Here is a 14,079-nt window from a genome sequence, read left to right as displayed (position 1 = left end):
TGTGGCCAAGTTATAAAATAAAATAAAATTATAATTACAATTTATAATTAAATTAGCTTAGATCCATCTTAACTTCATATTTACCGAGCACTCAGAGGGATCAAATCTTTTAAGATGCAAATCTCTTTTAAAGTGAAAAGAGATTTGATCCCTCTCAATGCTAGGTAGATATGGATTTAAGATGGATATAGGCTAGTTAGGGCCCAATATTTCTTCAAAAATTCATTGCTTTATAGCTTAGTCTAACGAGACCACAAGTAGCCCAGAAAATAATGGAAATTCCAGCAAGATTATGACAAAATCCGGCATAAATTTTGAAATTTTAGGTTACAGTTGTCAAACTTTAGGATTTTGGGTGCCCTATTCGTTCTTGGTAGTGTTGAATCCATTTCCTCCATCAAAAAACGATTCAAACACTCCATCATTCTGATTTTTGAAGAAAAAAATACCATATTCTGGCAAGAAATTTGTCATCTAGAAAAATTTGTGGCGTCAATAGACAACGCCTTGTTTTATCAAAACCTTCATTCATTAGATTTAAAATTATATATATATATATAAAGTCATAAATATTAATTATTAATTAAATAAATAGATATCTTATAAAATAGGTTGTTAAATGAATTGATATCACTTATTTAAAATAATAAAACTATCTTTTAAATAGTCAAACTTTAGTACTCAAAAATTTAATATTCATGTGAACTTTTATTTAATACAATTTATTTTCTTAAACCATGTGCGCCGTACCATAAACCATTTTTTTTTGGGGACGTTTATGGTTTTTATTTTTGGACCATGGGCTTAGAAATCCCTAGGAGAAAGTCGTGTTACCTGGGTGGTTTACCACCATTATTTTACTTCGGACACCTGCGTTAAACCTTGCGTGAATCTACCCCAAAATGAATCACAACCGTTGAAAAATATATACTTTTTTAAAAAGTTTAGTATTGAAACAAGGCACAATGGCTCATTATTATCTACATCATAAGAAATTACTTTGGGATGAACTCTCTTCGTTGTCTTCCCTATGCTCGTTTGATCTGATGTCTGTTATAGACATTTTTGGGCACTGCAACCCCAAGCATAAATGTCCATAAACCAAGGGCTCTTAAGTCCCTAAACGTTTTGTTCCAACCCCTAAAAGAACAAGGTCAACTGATTACATCATCTACCAGAAGTTCTCCATAAAAAACTACTCAGAACTAGTCAAAACTGGACCATCTCACCTGCTCCATGGTCAAAGTGTGATGCATCCCACCTAATGCACACGAGAAGTGCGATGCATGTTGAAAATCCCTTCTATAGGGTGCGATGGATGAGAAAAGACATGTGGTGGAGACAGTTTGCGAGGTGGATGATCATGGAATCTTCCAGAAACTTCTCCTGTGACACTTGCCTCTCAAAATCGCCCAAGGATGAGTAAGAGATCAATGAGATCTCCAAGTGGAAACAAGAACTATCAAAGAGAAGACACTAATCAAAAACCCAGAGCTGACTCACACCTCTGCAAATATCTATATATAGATCTCTCATCCCAGAGATCCAGAGGTTGGAGGCTGGAATTTTGTATCTTGTAAGGAAGTGATGTTGGTTTCTCGGTGCAATATCATAGTATTGGGTGATCTAAGCTTTTCATGAGGTGAAGAAGGGCTTTCTTGCTTAGAGGATGATGTTGGGTCAGAACAATTGGTTGTAATCCTCTTTGCTCTTTCCTGATTATCAATAAAGCTATTCAAGTTTTCCTCCACATTCTTGTATGATTGATAGTTTATGCATTTGTGTGGTCAATGTACAACTGATCCTATATTGTTTATGATAATAGATCTATGTTCTTGGATAGTGTTGTGCTGCTTTGTTTCTACAGGTACTCTTTGAAGCTGGGTAGACAAGGAAGTGAGTGGCAAAGACCTACCAGAAGAGAGAGGAATTGAGCAAGGAACCAAGCGCAAGACAGAGGTTGGTCTCCTTATTTTTCTCTTATCTATTTCTCATAAAGGAAAACAAAAGTAGTTTTTAGTGTGTTTGTTTCTAAGGTAGCTACCAGCCTTAGTGGGACTAGCAGCTCTATATAGACACTAGTTTTCCCGATAAAAAAATGGCGACTCCGTTGGGGAGCGAATAGATTGTTTGTTTATCTACATTTGTTTACTTTATAAACTTACAGACGGAGCCTGAAGTCAAGCCAACTAGCCTTCGAACTGCATTTGCTATGCAAGTGAAAAGTAGATCAATGTTGCTTCAGTCTATCTCCGGGTTTTGTTTATGAATTAAACAATTGATTTACAAGCTCTCTAATTGCCCTTGTGGTGGCTCTAGTAACCTCATAAGTTCTACCCCTGTGATTGATTTACTGATTACCACTTACTCGGCCTAAATCCTTGAACTAAGCTGCAAACTGTGACCCGGAACCCAGCTAAAGTCTTGTCCCTGGTCCATCGCACTGTGTCTTCTCTGAAACCTGAATGCATCACACTTCTCGAGTGTAGTAGGTGCGTTGCATTCCAGTTTCCCTGTGCTACAGGTGCGCTGATCAGACCTCTTCTGCTCTTAGACTTTGGTTTCTGTGTTCATACTTTTCAGCTCTATTCAAGAGTTTTGCTGCCTGTAGTCAGTACACCTCTATGGAAACCCCCTTCCTTGCCATTATTCCGCCTTTGTTGTGCAAAGAAATGTAAATGTTTTTATGTATTTTTGAGTCATTTTCAGTTCTCCTTTACAAAGAAGTAGCATAATTGTATTGTCGTTTCTTGATTTGAAAGTGTCGCAAGTGTCGTTTTCAGTCATAGAAGAGAATCTAATTGTTCTTGATACTTGATTACACTGTTACTCTTGTATTTGATCTGAATTGGTAGTTTTTCAAGTGTCGAAAGCAAGTTTTCAATTCCGAATAGCAAAGTGTTCTCATTGTCCTCATTATGTTTTGAAAAGAGGCTTGTTAGTAATTGTCGCTTTGAAAAAATAATTCAGATTTGCGCTTAGCTTTATTTTTTGTCATTCACACATTAAGAAGGCTGAAAACAAATACATGCATGTGCATTTGCATTTAGACTATTTGTTGGTTTGATTTAGGACAGTGCGTATAGTGTGTGCTCTCTGCTCTATGTTGAAAGAATATCATCTCTCTTTCCTTAGTAGCTAAGATTTTCAGTGCAAAAAGAAGATTAAACGATTGTTTATCATCTTAGATTGCATTTTAGGAATTGTACATCTACATCACGCGGTGGACCTAAAAGGCAAATTTCTTAAGGAAGATCAACTGTAAAATAAATTTAATGAATCTAAAAACGCTTTGGAACCTAACACACAACATTTAGAAGTCTAGGCTAGAGACGTATTCCGGCATCGTAAAACCTGGTAACTGTTGTTTTCATTGCTGGTTGGGTGATTCCTCCACTTTGAGACGACAAGTGCCAGTACGGACTTGTGCTCCCACGTACCGTCGAGTATATATTGGGAGACCACAATAGGCTTTATCCTTTATCCATAGGAAGCTATGTCTGCCGCCCTATCGATCGCAATGCACTGAACACAGCATTCGGGAAGATTGACTACCGTACCATAAAAAGTATTCTGCAGTTTTGCGATTGGTTTGGTAATCCCTCTGTCTGGATTTCCAGACTAGTCTCTTTCGTTCCTTGTCAGACTCCTTAAAGGAAAAGGTCCATCTGAGCACTTGTCACTTCAGGCTCATTAAAAATCGAAGGCAACTAGAGTCATCTTTTGTTTTTTCTCGACTCTTAAAAATTGAAAAAACAAGTTGTGTCAAAGCATCTAAAATTTATTTTAATCGGAATAACATCACTGTTCCCTCGTTGGTCTTAGAAGTTAGTCTCCCTTCATCGCAAGTTCTTGTAGAATCGCTAGGAAATCTTTTGGATAGGCTAGATATGTCTGAACAACCGTCGACATCCAGGACTATGTCATCTGACGCAACAGCGGAAGAGCCTGCTGCTGCTAATCCAACGATGTTTGTCGGTATACCATCTGTCTCGGCAAGTTATCAACAACAAGCCAGATTCCAATCAGGGACTGTTTCGACGACATGGTCAGTTCCTATTTCTTCATCCAGATTATCATCTGGTATTTCTTATGTTGAAACTCAACAAATTGATCTGATGTCTCTTCAAAGGCTGATCTACCCTTTAAGTACTAGATTGCCACCATATGGAGGGTAGTATGCCTTTTCATTGTTCCCTCCTGGAGAACAACCATATGTTAGTTTACAACAAAGTTCAAGTCAAACTGGAATTACATCCAGGGATTGGGTACCAATACTGCCTCAGCAACCAAGGGTTGTATATTCAATGAAACTAGTCCACCCTATGTCGAATATTCCCACTATACCTACTATGGTGACTGCGTTGCAAGTACAAGCGCTACATGTTGTATGTCAACCCCAAGTTTCTCAGGTTGCAATACAATAGCCTCTTGTCTCAACGACTCAGTCACAACCTTAGGTTAGTGTCTCCTTATCTGGAGCGACTCACGCTCAAACAAGTACTATGACTCCTCATCTTGGTCAATCATCCAGTATTGGGCAACAGCAAATGGTCCAGCAACCATGGCTGATTCAATCTCAACAACCGCCATTCCAGCAATCATATCAAGGACCTGAGCAACAAGTCTTTGTAAGTAATGGGCAACCGCATTTCCAAAGTGGTTATCAACAACCATATTATAATGGTTATGCCCATCAACCTTATCAAAGTTACCAGCATCAAATACATTATGTTGGTATGCAAAGACCCACTGCTCAGGTGATTCCATCTTATCCTGGGTATGCTTCGCCTAACCTGAATCAACAGTTGCCCTTTGTAGCAACTCTAGAATTACCAAATCTAAACCGGCTGACAAATGATCCAATTGATTATGCCCCTTGGTGGCCAGTGATTCCACATAAACTTCCGTCAGATATTCCTAAATTTAATGTAAATTCGGGTGAAGACCCATTGGATCATGTGATGACCTTTCATCTGTGGTGTTCATCTAACACTCTAAATGATGATTCGATTACGCTTCGCCTTTTTCAACGAACGTTAACTGGTCCAGCAGCAAAATGGTATATTGAATTTCCTAGAGCTTCATTCAATAACTTCAGCACCCTAGCCTCAACCTTTTTAACCCATTTTTAGTTACCAATAAGGTACGAAACAGGAACAGAGCTTCTTACCAATTTCAAACAGACAACGGCCACTCACATATCTGATCATATTCATGAGTGGCGACGTCGTCGCAAAATGGTAAAAACATATCTTCTTGATCAGCTGCTAGCTGAATGGTTTATTAAGTCATTATTACCTTCTATCATAGAAGATGTGGCAAAGGGAGGAGTCGTCACTGAAGAGCAAGTTATTGCTCGTGCACAATATCTAGACTTGATCTATACTCAGTCTAGCACGCTCTACGATAAAATACCTGATGCTCCTAGACCAGAATTTTCCGTTCCTCCCCCTCCTAAATCAAACAAAGACTCTCATGCCGGTGATGGCGTGATAGGTACAACAAGCACGAAATCGACAAAGGCTACATCTAAGAAAGCCCGTAAGATTTCTGATCAAAATGCAAATGAAGAACTTCTCGCCTCGGAGGTAAATGCCGTGTCGACCGACAAGGGCAAACAACTGAAGCAACTAGGGGGAAAGAAGAAAAAGAAAGGGAGAAAAAAGAAGCAGGATGAGTCATCTCCTCAAAAACCTTCTGCAAACCCTTCTGGGCAAAGGAAACCCCCTACGGGGTGTCATATATGCGATGAGGATCATTGGACGAGAGATTGTCCACATAAAGCTGATGTTAAGAAACTCTTTAAGAGTTCAAAAACCTCAGCAGTATTGACAGATCCGTTTCCGAATCCAGGAACAAATCTGGTTGCTAGTAACAATGCTTCCCAGTCCCAAGTGCTAATGTTGTCTATTTCGAAGCAGCAAAATGATGCTTTGATATCGACAAGGAATAAAGATTACAGGAATCCACAGATGTCGAACAACAAGGATAATGATCAACCTAGTAGTTCGACAACAACTTCGACCGAAGTTGTGCCACCCATCATTCCTGAGCTAATGATAAAGCCACCAAAGGGAGTAGTACACAAATCGACATTTAATCCTCGTGCCAGAGCAGCACAACATTATAATATAGTGGAGGATCTGGCCCAATCGCCGTCCTCTATGTCGACACTTGAGGTACTGCAAAATTGCCCCTCCCAAAAGAAGGCTTTATCATCAGCAATAGGTGGGATTGACCCAATGGATTCCAATCTTGTGTCCTTTAATCACAAAGGATATGACCCTCAGTTACCAACTCAACTAGCTTTCCTCATTCAAGTGAAAGCCCTCAACAAGACTGTTCATCGAACAATTATTGATGAGGGGGCATCTACATGTATTATGTCAATGAGTTTCTGGAAAACTTTAGGATCTCCAACCTTGTCGCGATCTTCGACAACATTAAAAGCATTTGATGGACGAACATACACCCCATACGGGATTTTAAGTAACTTGCAAGTCGAACTAGCGGGCAAAATAGTAGAAATAGATGTTGAAGTAATTGAAGGAAACCTCGATTACAACATCCTACTGGGAAGGCCCTAGATATATGCCATGGCTGCTGTTGTGTCAACCTACTTCAGGAAGATTGCATTTCCCTTCCAAGGAGGAATTACAATCATCGACCAACAAACATTTCTCCCCAACAGTTCACAAGTTATGGGAAGCATTCCGATGATCCACGGAAACCCTCATACGCTTCAAAATATCGGAGTAGGCCTACTAAAAGACCCTACATTGATAGGGACTTTTTCCCTACCGCCTCCAAACAATCTAGCGGAAGTGGCCACGGTGGGAACTTGCAACATGATATCTTCTAGATTCAAAAGTTTCCTCAACATTTTGACAGCATGGATCATCGCCCTAATAGAAATATTGTAGCAATCAATTTTCTTGGCCTGGGGGGCAAACCCAAATCAACGCTCATCGAGTGTTTGGATAGATAGGTCTAAGGAATATGGCACCTCTTCAGATCCTTGTTCGCATGTACATTACACAGACGAAGGAATTGTTCAGTCAATGATGATTGACGGTGCACCATGGGAAGATTACCACCATCATTCCCATCCTCCGAATTACCACGAAGATTATTCTGGCAACCTTAATCACCCTTCAGTTTTTTATTTTCTATAAAATATTTTAAATATGGTGGATTCTGAGGATAGTTCTTTTCCAGTGTCAACCTCATTAAAAAATGAAACAACTCCCTTCTCAAATCAAGTCTTTGACTACGATCTCGTAAAATCCAAGTTGAGTATTTCAAAGATCTCGAATGTAAACCTTCATTCCAACCACTATGTTGAATGCAATGAATCTTGGGAGGCATGCAAACTTATCACGAGCAGTGTTACCGCAGGGTTCAAGCTCATTAAAAAATAAAACTCGCCACAAGCAATGTTTCCGCAAAGTTCAAGCTCAATAAAAAATAAACCTAGCCACGAGCAATGTTACCATAGGGTTCAAGCTCGTTAAAAAATAAACCTGCTTCGAGCAGTTTTAACGCGGACTTCAAGCTCGTTAAAAAATAAGCATAAGCAATGAGCAAGTGTTTCCCTCAGCATTTAAGATCATTTTAAATTAAAAAATGAACCAATTCCCGGTAAATAACCATCGTGAATGTAGTACTTCAGCCTTTGAAGCCTTGGTCGTGTTCTCATCATCACCTCCACTCTGTATTGGCCGATCATTCACCTCCACTTGATTATTTACCCCTTTTGAGGAACAGCTACGAAGAGTGATCTTGTTAGCCATCCTTGTGACACTGCCGTGATTGGAAAATTCCAAACCTTACCTGGAATCAGCCGCTACTCGAATCTATCACTCGTTCCTCAAAAAACAAGTCTCCTTTAAGCTCTTTTCAACTAACTCGTCAAATATGAAAAGATTGTTGAGCCATTGGCCTCTCCAGCTTGTTAAAGTAACTGGAAGTGCTATCCCTCCTTTAGATTTTAATCTTTTTGGACCTGAGGGATTATTACACAAAAATATCGAGCGCTTGTTTTGTTTGGCTCGTCAAAATTACCGAAAAATTCATCCGTTTTGTATTATTTTATACTTTTTCGGACTTAAGGGATTAGATGACGAAAAAGGATTTTTGGAGTTTCCTTTACGTCCCTTTTTAGACTCTCTAAAATTGAAAAGGACCGAGTTATCTTTGTCGTTAAACTCGTTAAAACCTAATAGCGACAAACTTGTCCATAACAAACAAGAACGAGTTTCACTGTCGCTAGGCTCGTTAAAACATAGCGATGGGTTTGCCCGAAGGGCAAATTATAGAACAAGAATATGTTATCCTCCTCAAGCTTGACAAAAATAAAGAGGTACTGGTCTGCAATGACTGGGGAAAAATTGGGAAGAAAACTTGAAGAAACTTTGTTGGTAGCAAGTCGCTCTTAAACATGACACTTTCACTCCGGATCCGAGTCGGGTTAGGTTGTTCCATTCACTGGTCACATCACCATGGTTCCATCACACCATCCACATTTGGGGTTAATGCTACCAATCTATCATGTCAGTGTCGCCGATATGTTCAAGAGAAGTCGCTCAGAGAATTTACCTGTGTCTCACCCACTATAATACATTTTCGCTCCATTCTTTCATGACCGCCACCCTGAACCGTATATCACCAGATCGTTTTCACCTCCATTAAAATCATTTGCTTCGTTCCGTGTCATTGATGTGGGATTCACTAAGGCCCTCCTATGACAGATCGCTTCTTGTCGACATCAGCTCATTATCCAAGAAGTCGATCTAGGAACAACCCTTTCAGTACTTTGAAGCTTGCATGCCTCAATGGCAAGTTTCTCACTTCCGGTGACAAGTTTACATCAATGGCCTTTGACTGAAATATTTTTCGTGGTGTTCGACGCCAAGTCCCTTATTCACACCACGTGAATTTTACTGCAGTACCTTGAGGATCATTATCATTATCGGTGGTTCCTCTCGCGCCTGTTAACAACTTACATCATTGGCTGGTAATCAGGCGATGTCTTTCCATGTTCAACTCCAGAACATCTCTCACATGGATCGACTTGTACTTTGAATGAAGATCGAATGAGATTGAAGACCCCGGATCTAGTTTCATCCATCCGGGCTGCGATATATATTCAGGAAAATAAAGACATCAAATGTACATCATTGCTGCACAGATAATCATCTAATCTAAGATATGATGGCTCTACTAGAATCATCAGTCTACACTCAGACGATTGTCTGTCCTATGTGCATGAAAATGAATTTATAAAGCTGAGCATGGGAATGCCTGACTCAACTAGATCATGAAAATAATATGAAGATAATGTATTGTATTGTATCTTATTACAGGTCACCTTCCAGCTCGAAAAAAACTTCGGATCCTCATGATAAAGAATTTCACCCGACATCAAAATATTGACAACCTCATGCTTTAGGGGGAAACTATTATAGACATTTTTGGGCACTGCAACCCCAAGCATAAATTTCCATAAACCAAGGGCTCTTAAGTCCCTAAAAGTGTTGTTCCAACCCCTAAAAGAACAAGGTCAACGGATTACATCATCTCCTAGAAGTTCTCCATAAAAAACTACTCAGAACTGGTCAAAACTGGACCATCTCACCTGCTCCATGGTCAAAGTGCGATGCATCCCACCTAATGCACACGGGAAGTGCGATGCATCCCACCTAATGCACACGGGAAGTGCGATGCATGTTGAAAAGCCCTTCTATAGGGTGCGATGGATGAGAAAAGACAAGTGGCAGACACAATTTGCGAGGTGGATGATCATGGAATCTTCCAGAAACTTCTCTTGTGACACTTGCCTCTCAGAATCACCCAAGGATGAGTAAGAGATCAATGAGATATCCAAGTGGAAACAAGAACTATCAGAGAGAAGACACTAATCAAAAACCCAGAGCTGACTCACACCTCTGCAAATATCTATATATAGATCTCTCATCCCAGAGATCCAGAGGTTGGAGGCTGGAATTTTGTATCTTGTAAGGAAGTGTTGTTGGTTTCTGGGTGCAATATCATAGTATTGGGTGATCTAAGCTTTTCATGAGGTGAAGAATGGCTTTCTTGCTAAGAGGATGATGCTGGGTCAGAACAATTGGTTGTAATCCTCTTTGCTCTTTCTTGATTATCAATAAAGCTATTCAAGTTTTCCTCCACATTCTTGTATGATTGATGATTTATGCATTTGTGTGGTCAATGTACATCTGATACTATATTGTTTATGATAATAGATCTATGTTCTTGGATAGTGTTATGCTACTTTGATTCTACAGGTACTCTTTGAAGCTTGGTAGACAAGGAAGCGAGTGGCAAAGACCTACCGGAAGAGAGAGGAATCAAGCAAGGAACCAAGCGCAAGACAAAGGTTGGTCTCCTTATTCTTCTCTTATCTATTTCTCATAAAGGAAAACAAAAGTAGTTTTTAGTGTGTTTGTTTCTAAGGTAGCTACTAGCCTTAGTGGGACTAGCAGCTCTGTATAGACACAAGTTTTCCTGATAACAATGTCAGATGATTCAAATGTCTTCCATCGTTGGATCCACCACCTATGAACTGTTACCTGACTCCTTCAATTATGCAGCCTTAACTAACTAACTCATTAATTTTTGGCTTCTATCATTAGATCACACTATCTAAACTAAACATAGAGAACCACTTTTGATTGCTCATGATTTTGTTTTATTCATTTTCTACCAATAGTAGTAAAAAATTGCTTACAGGGTCTGCAGATGGTTATGAACGATATGTCGACTGACAACTTTGAGAGGCTCATCTCAATCATCCTAAAGGATTCATGGTATATGACAAAGGAAACGTTTATGTTGCAGATACAATGAATATGGCTATCAAGAAGATTGGCAAAGTAGCTATTATCGCATTTTCAAGCGAAGACACAAATCCTCTAAAACCCCAAGGGTTCAGTATAACTACAAAACTATGTACTAAGTAGTTAATATTTGAACTCTTCTATTAGAAAACTAGGGTTTCAAGCCTCTAATTTCTGGGAATGCACTAATAAACTAAGAATTTATTGTCAAAAGTTCTTAAGCCCCAGATTGGGGTTAAGAGAGTCTCCATACCAGAAGAAGCTCTAAATTTCTAATTGTATAGCAAAGAGTTAAAGTCAATCATCTCAAATGCAGAGTTGGGTTCTCTTAAGGTTTAATATTGTGTATGTCTGATTTTTCTAATTTATTAAGGATATGGTGATTGGTGTAGGTGTAACCACCATTGTTGGAGGGAGGTCGACTAAATCAGGGCATATCGATGGTCCCAGTGAAGATGCCAAGTTCTCAAATGATTTTGATTTTGTGTATGTTAGCAGTACATGTTCCTTGTTGGTTGTTGATAGGGGAAATCAGGCTATTCATGAGATTCAACTTAACTATGATGATTGTGCATATAAGCATGGCAGCAATTTTTCTTTAGGTCTGCTTTCTAGCTTTTAACAAAGCATTAGACTTTTTAAATTTGTTGTTTTGCCCCATTTTATAGAGCAACACCAAAGATTAGAGTCTTGAGACAACTCTCTCCATTTTTCTCTATACATTGTTTGGAACAAGATTACAACTCAAACATCTTAGAGAAAGTTTAAAATAATAGAAGACATTTCATATTCATCCATCTTGAAATGATGAGTTTCAAGCTATTTATATTGCATCGCTAATATGAAGGAATTATTTTAATTGGAGGCATTGGCATTTGTGGCTATGTCCTTTCTCTACTTCGTTAAGGCTTTGCACCTGTAGTCTTTTCTCTTTTCACGAAGGATAATTTTGATTTCTTTTGTCACATTGTTCTTTGATTCTTTGCAGGTCATGACCGTATAATTTGATTCAACAAATCATATGTCATAGTCCTCATATAACACAAACAACATTGTCAGCCTCTTTGATGTAAAATAGGACATAAAGCTTAATGGTAGAAAACTAGTTCCTTAGGGATACAATTTGCACTGCAAAAATTGTGCCTTTAAACAATTTCTTGCATAGGTATTTAAAATCTCACAGTTATTACATATGGATGGCATAGAATCTAGGAGAGATCAAGAAGATCAAAAACTTGCCTGGATCTGCCAAAGGATCATAGAGACCCGCATTCATCCCATTCGATGGAGAACAAGAAATTGTAGATGGTGGATAGGTTTCCTTTGGGAAGTTATTTCTAGGCATTTTTAAGTCTATTGGTGAGATCATTGGAGGTATTTTTTCTTATATTACTGGTGGATTTAGAAGAAAATCTCCATGTAAGAAATAAAATTCATGGCCACTTCAAGAGAGCCTTATTCTAGATGATGATGATGTTGATATTGATGATGATGATGATAGTGATCCGATGTATAGTCATAACAACATCCGGCCACAAATAGGTATGGGACACTACTATTATTATTGATTACATTTCATAAGGCTTTGTCATAAATAGGCTCCTTCGGCCCTCAAATTCATTCCTTCGAACAATGCAATGTAGCATTGGCCAGTAACAGGATTTGCCTAAGACACTCACTTTTGAAATTCCAACCTTTTGAATGGATGCAATAGTGGTCACTTTTAGGGTTTGGGTAGTTCAGTGGTCTGATTCCCCACCCATTTCCAGCTTCAACCAATGTTTGTGATTACTATATGTATAAAACACATTGAATTTGGGTTTTTGAGTGGGGTTTTTTAGGGTTGGGTTGATGTAAAGATTCAAAGAATCATGGAGAAAAAGGATGGATATTGTAACAAAGGACATGGATGAGTTAAGAAAGCATGGTCTCTAAATCTTTACTTAGCGAGATCCTTTTAATGAATTTTGTACCACAAAAATGGTATATACTTTCATATTGAGGCATTTAAAACTTCTCTCCTATATTCTAAATCTAAGGAAAATTGTAAAAGGATTGGATTTTATTGATATGGATTCAGTTATTTTTTGAAGTTGTTTCTCATCCAATGTTGACTATTGTTGTTGAAAAGTTTGGGAGCATGCCCACTCCAAGGTTTTCCGCCTGTAACACATAACAAACACAAGTTTATTTTAACTTCTTTTAATTTGTGTCCTATTACCCTATGTTCTTTATATAGTGGGTTTAAACTGTTCTCTTTTTTACCTGATATTTTTTTTTCTATGAGGATTTTTAACCTGTTTGAGGTTTCCCAAGCTGAGATAAACCTTGATGCCTAGATTCCAACACTCATTGAGAATGAAAAAGGGCTCCAATGAGTTATGGTTTGGTATAATACAGAGTCTTGTACTATGTAATTCAAGGTCAAGGCATGTCTCAGTCTGAAATAAGGAAAACAAGTCCATTCCCAAATTATAAAAAAATGGATTTGAGGTATATTAATATGTAAGGGGCTCTCTCATTGAAAATTATCCTAAATTTGAAGAATCATATTACACACATAAGGTGTTAGGAAACATTCTCGAATGCAATCTCATTATGTGTAATGTCGTGATTGCAAGTTATGCTCAGAATGGCCAGGTCGAGGAGGCCATCAACTCTTTGGGCAAAGGAATCGAGAAAGCATCAAGATGGACCACTTTACTTTTGGAAGTGTTTTGTGTTCTTAGTGCATCTGTTGATTTAGTGATTGTGGAATATGGAAAATAAATACATGCCAAAATTATAAAAACCATGTTTGAATTGGACAACCTTCTGGGTATGATGTTGTTGACATGTATGCCAAATGTGGGAGTATAGATGACGCTTGCCAAAAATTTAAATAATTCATGTATGAGATAGGATTTCATGGACTGCATTGATCACATGATATGTCCAAAATGGACGCAATGAAGAGGCCTTGAAACAATTTTGTCAAATGCCACAGACAAACATGAATGGAAACCAATTTACATTTGCAAGTATTCTCAGCGCATGCACTAGCCTAGTGTCTTTGGAAAAGGGAAAGAATATTACTACCCATGTAGTTAAAGCTAGATTTGAAATACATGTCTTTGTGGGTGGTGTTCTTATTGACATGCACACCAAATGTGGGAGCATGGAGGAGGCACACAAAGTGTTTTGCAAAATTCCTGAGCATAGCATAGTCTTGTGGACC

Source organism: Pinus tabuliformis, chromosome 9 (assembly GCF_031772625.1).
Source record: "Pinus tabuliformis cultivar Carrire ecotype Pingquan chromosome 9, CPIR1, whole genome shotgun sequence".
NCBI lineage: Eukaryota > Viridiplantae > Streptophyta > Pinopsida > Pinales > Pinaceae > Pinus > Pinus tabuliformis.
The sequence above is the reverse complement of the archived record's forward strand: the minus strand, read 5'-3'. Positions refer to the sequence as shown.